Source organism: Triticum aestivum, chromosome 4B (assembly GCF_018294505.1).
Source record: "Triticum aestivum cultivar Chinese Spring chromosome 4B, IWGSC CS RefSeq v2.1, whole genome shotgun sequence".
Classification (NCBI taxonomy): Eukaryota; Viridiplantae; Streptophyta; class Magnoliopsida; order Poales; family Poaceae; genus Triticum; species Triticum aestivum.
In genome coordinates, this window is record NC_057804.1 from 663,978,530 (window position 1) to 663,984,200 (window position 5,671).

Here is a 5,671-nt window from a genome sequence, read left to right on the forward strand (position 1 = left end):
TGCTCCTTCCGGCGGCGGCGGCGGCGGCGCCGAGCGCCTGATGCGGCGGCCCGATGGGAACTCCATTCGCGAGGGAAAACTGAAATGAAACCCTAAGCACGCGACCCCGCGTGAATAAAAACGGCAGCCCGTCCGTTACCTGGCGGCCCAGCCCACGAGGCCCATTTTCCAGGCCCACGAAGCAACGATATCTCCCTCCTCTTCTTCGGGTAGGAGGCAGCGGTCGCTCACTCAGTCGCTCTCTCGCCGGCGATGGACGTGGCGGGGGCGCAGGCGCGCGCGCTGCCGCTCCTCCTCGGCCGGACGGCCGCCTTCCTCCGGTGCTCCGTCTCGTTCTCCTGCGGCGGCGCGCGGCGGAGCTGGGCGTCCTCCGCCACGGCGGATTGGGAGGACGGCGGCCAAGACTACGAGCGGGTGGCCATGGACACCCCCGGCGCGTACTGGCTCGTGGACTGGAGCACCAGGAAGAGCGTCATCGTGTGGGGCGGCGTCGATGACGGCGAGGAGCCTGGCGTGCCGTCCTCGACGGTCCTCTCCAGGGTCACCGCCGACCGCTCCGCCCCCAAAGGTTCGGCATCTATTTGGCAATGTCAAATTTGTTAGGAAAATTTTAGCAAAATTGTTCATCGATGAGTTAACTTTAGCCGAAATTTCAAGAAATTTGTAGTGCTTGAGAGTGAAATGTGTTACTTTTCCTTGAAGAAAATGGGACAATTTTTTACACTACAGGTGCAGCAAATGGGGGGAATAATGCAGGTGTCGGGAGCTTCGGAAGACTGAAGGCCCAGAAAGTGCAGGCTTTAGCTAGGAGATCAGCAGTCCGCACAAGCATCGCACGGCGTAGTGAATCTTCTTATGCTGATTCTGATGAAGATGGAAGCAAATCTGGAAGAAGGAAGTTTGTCCCCGACCCAGCACGCCGCGCAAAACAAAATGATGACTCTAGGGATGAGAGGAGCAGGGCCGTGCGTTCTCTGAATTCTGTGCTGAGGCAATACAAAGGCGACGATGATTCAGATCTTTCTGATGAGGAGGCTGCTTTTGGCCCCAAAGTTTGGGGTAAAGTTGCCGATGCTACGTCTTATAGAAGAGAGGATCGGAAGCAGAAGGTCCCTTTGGACAGTGGGTTTTTCAGCCGCAGATCTTTTAAGGAGATTGGCTGCGGCGATGAGATTCTCGGTGCATTGAGAACCTTCGGGTTTCCTCAACCATCACACATTCAGGTAAACGCATTTTTCATTTCTTCTCTTTTGGTTTACTGAGCCGAAAAATATATTCAGTTGTTAGCTTCAGTATCCATGAATGTTGCATATCAATTGGAGTATCCCTGTAAAACCGTCTTAGGCTATGGCATATGGTCCTGTCTTGGAGGGGAGGAGTTGCATTATTGCTGATCAGAGTGGGTCTGGCAAGACATTGGCATATCTCTGCCCTATAGTTCAAAATTTAAGGAAGGAAGAAGCTATCGGGATCCACAAACCATCTCCCAGGAACCCACGCGTCATAATATTGACACCTACTGCTGAACTTTCTTCTCAGGTATACTATACTACTCGCTGAATGTGATGTTGCTGAGGCTTTATGCGGTTCCAGGATCAATTTGAGGAAAATAATAATTATGTAATAACCTGTTGAGTCATTTCTCTAAATGCAGGTCCTTCAGAATTGCCGTTCAATATCGAAATCTGGGGTTCCCTTCAGGTCAATGGTTGCGACCGGTGGATTTCGACAGAAGACCAACTGGAAAGCCTTGATCAAGAGCTAGATGTACTTATAGCAACGCCTGGCCGTTTCTTGTATCTGCTTTAGGAAGGCTTTGTGCAGCTAAATAACCTCAGATGGTATGGCTGCTCCTTTTTCCAGTCATTTTTTTAGTTGGACAGAGGGATAAATAAGTGGATGCACTAGATAACCTAAGACATAAGTTAACATGTTGATCCCCCTAATTGCAGTGCCGTGTTCGATGAAGTGGATATTTTATTTAGTGAAGAAGGCTTTGAACAAGTGCTTCATCAGTTGATTACTGTCGCACCAGTGACCACACAATATCTTTTTGTCACTGCAACTCTTCCTCTTGATATATATAACAAGGTTGTTGAAACCTTTCCCGACTGTGAGGTGATCATGGGACCTAGTGTCCACCGGACAAGCGCGCGTCTTGAAGAGGTGGGTCATTCTTAATTTCTGTAATTTCCGTAACCTTTTACTATGTTGCATATACGTACTGTCTGAAAACGCTTCTAGGAAATACTCCTGAAGTGACATATCTATCGTTTACAAATTTGGAACTTCTTGCATACGATAAAAATGACTCAGATATGTAATTGCATAAAACAATGGCATTGGCATCATCATGTGCTATTCTCTCCGAGAGTGATTACATTTTACAATTGTACTGTTACACTACAGATTCTTGTGGACTGCAGTGGAAATGACAATGATGAAAAGAATCCGGAAACAGCCTTTTCCAACAAGAGGACAGCACTTCTAAAGATTATTGAGGAATCTCCGGTTCGTAAAACAATCATTTTCTGCAATAAGGTGCTAGTTCCTCTCCCTTGTATCTCTGTATATTATCATACATCAATACCAAACATACTTCCTTAAAAGTACATAACAGAAAATACCAGTGTCTGACAACTAGCCGGATTCTTTCTGTTCCCAGATTGAGACATGTAGAAAGGTTGAAAATGTGCTGACACGGCTGGACAGGAAAGCGTCACAGATCAAGGTTCTACCGTTCCATGCTGCATTGGACCAGGCGAAACGCATCGCAAACATGAAGGAGTTCCTGAAGAAACAGACTACCGACTCGATGTTCCTCGTGTGCACAGACAGGTGTGGATCAACTGAACAACATTTCTACTTTACTACTAGTTTCTACTAGTTTTGAGGCCATTGCTTTCACTGAACGGCTGGACTGAATGTGTGTCATTTATGTGATGGTGGCAGAGCTTCGCGAGGGATCGACTTCACAAACGTGAACCACGTGGTGCTCTTCGACTACCCCCGTGACCCGAGCGAGTACGTGCGCAGGGTCGGCAGGACAGCCCGCGGCGCATCGGGTGACGGCAAGGCTTTCGTGTTCGCGGTGGGGAAGCAGGTGTCCCTGGCCAGGAGGGTGATGGAGAGGAACCTCAAGGGGCACCCGCTACACGACGTCCCGTGCTTCCAGTTCTAGAATTGGGGCTGATGATGCTTCTCTCCCCCACACACAGCTCTAGCTAGTATTTGCAGTAGTATATGATGATGTATATGCACTACTGTCACATCTAGGAAGGATATGTATGCTACTAGTGTTCTGCTGATCATGCCTGTGTGCTGCTGATCATACATTTATTTAGGTTAAAAAATGTGTAGTACAATGAGAAGCGCAAAGGTGTTTTATAACATTCAAAATAAGTGCAAGGCACTCATGTTCAGGTGATTCAGTGGTGGCAACTCAACTAGTGGTGGCAGGCAGATTCATAAGAGCATGCAGTATAAGCTGGACTTCACTTGTTAATGCTGCTGTGCTCATCAGTTCAGAAAGGTGTAGACAGCATAAGAAGAAAGATGTGGTGGAAGAGGTAGCTGATATAAGCAGATGAGATGAGAGCACGGAACGATAATTCAACCCGGAGCACAGGCTCAGATGAGCCTGTGAACAGTACCTTGATTTAGATTAGAAATAAAGTTCAAACAATTCTAATTTTTTTTTGTGGTGCAAGATGCTCTTGTGCGCGAACTCCGTGCAAAATTTTATGAAGTTTAGACATTCGAGGAGCTCGTGGCAAAAAAGACAAAATCAAGCATGAACAGTGCGATTTTCAAAAGTTTCTCAGACTTCCGAATTTTGTCTTTTGTTTGCCACGAGCTCCACGGAGTTCACGCACACGAGCATCTTGCACCACATAAAAAAATTGGAATATTTTAAACCTTTTATCTATTTTAAATCGCGGTACTGTTCATGCCCGGGATCATTTGAGCCAGGGCACCAAATCGCCGCTCTCGCACGGGTAGTTGAACTCTGCTGACTGACTACTGGCGGATGTGGAAGAGCTGCAGCTGGGCGCTGTGGAGGATGGCGTGGGTCCGCTCGTTGGCGGCGTCGCGGGCGCCCAGCTCCCGGGTCTCCTCCTCCCACTTGTTCACCCTCTCCCTGTGGATGCCCTCACATTGCGGTTCGTGGACAACAAGCTCCAACTCTTGCAGCGACGCAGATTGCACCGTAACATCATGTGTAGACGTATCTGCGCTCATCTTAAGCACACGCAGGCATGGGCATCGGTAGACCATGGTGGCAACATCAAGGACGGTGCAACCCATGAGAGACAACCTCTCAAGTGCCAAGAAAGGGTCATTCGACATTTGTTGTGTGAAACAGACAGACCGCAACGTCATCGTAATCGATGTGGCATTAGGGAAGCATGGCAGGTCGGCACGAAAGCATCTGTCAAAGTCGGTAATGAAGACAAGCTCCCGCGGAGAGAGCCTCGCCGCCGCATGGAGAATGGATGCAAATTGAGCGTCTTCCATATCATAGTTCTCATGACTTTGGCCGAACTCGATGCCAAGGAGAAACACAATAAGGCCGAGCTCCAGAGGAACCTTGAGCGCGACAAGGGCCGCTTCGAGCAAGCTGGGCTCGACCTCACGGTAGGTGACCCTTAGCACCCGCAACCGCGGGCAGCGGTTGAGGAAGGCCGCAAGGTCGACGATGTTGCCGGAGAGAGACAGCCTCTCCAGCGCAGGGAGCTCGGCGTCCGGCAGCTTGACGCGGAGCAAATGGGCGTCCACCTCGATGGAGGTGGTGCGGAGGAAGCGAGGCACGGCGATCTCCACGTGACGGCCCGGCTTAATTGTGTAAGACCGCGGGAGGAAGAAGACGACCTCCTTGGGCGAGATCCGCCTGGCGGCGAGCAGCAGCGACTTGGCCTGGGCGTCGTCGCGCTTGGCCGCCTCGCGCAGCACGCTCCTCGCGAGACGGATGTCGAGGACGGACACGCCCGGATGCGGACGGACGCGGGCGAGCGCCTGCCTGACCACCCCGGCCGGGACGTCGCGGAAGGTGAGCCCAGGGAGGCGCGCCCAGAGGACGCGCCACCGGCGCGCGAGGACGCTGGTGCGCGCGGCGGCGCGGGCGCAGCCCAGCCGCCCGAGGATCTCGAGCAGGATGTCCTCCGGGAGCGCGCTGATGCGGTCGCCTCCGTCCGGGACGCCACCGGAGCCTGCTCCTTCCGGCGGCGGCGGCGGCGGCGCCGAGCGCCTGATGCGGTGGCCCGATGGGAACTCCATTCGCGAGGGAAAACTGAAATGAAACCCTAAGCACGCGACCCCGCGTGAATAAAAACGGCAGCCCGTCCGTTACCTGGCGGCCCAGCCCACGAGGCCCGTTTTCCAGGCCCGGACACCACGGCCCACGAAGCAACAATATCTCCCTCTTCTTCGGATAGGAGGCCACCGAGTTCACTCTCGCTCTCTCGCCGACGATGGATGTGGCGGGGACGCAGGCGCGCGCGCTGCCGCTCCTGCTCGGCCGGCCGGCCGCCTCCCTCCTGTCGAAAACGAAAGATGACAAAGGTCTTTTTTTTAGCATTAAAACTTTATTCAAATAAGAGCAAGATCATTTACATAAGAATGCAGAATAAAGTCTGGGACAATGTCCCAAGTTTCATACTTGCTAAGACTA

General features: G+C 51.8%; 1 pseudogene; it reads left to right on the plus strand.

Moving 5' to 3' along the window:
- Window positions 1-206: 206 nt before the first annotated feature.
- LOC123089768 (DEAD-box ATP-dependent RNA helicase 50-like) lies at window positions 207-3,427 on the plus strand (annotated as a pseudogene).
- Window positions 3,428-5,671: the final 2,244 nt, after the last annotated feature.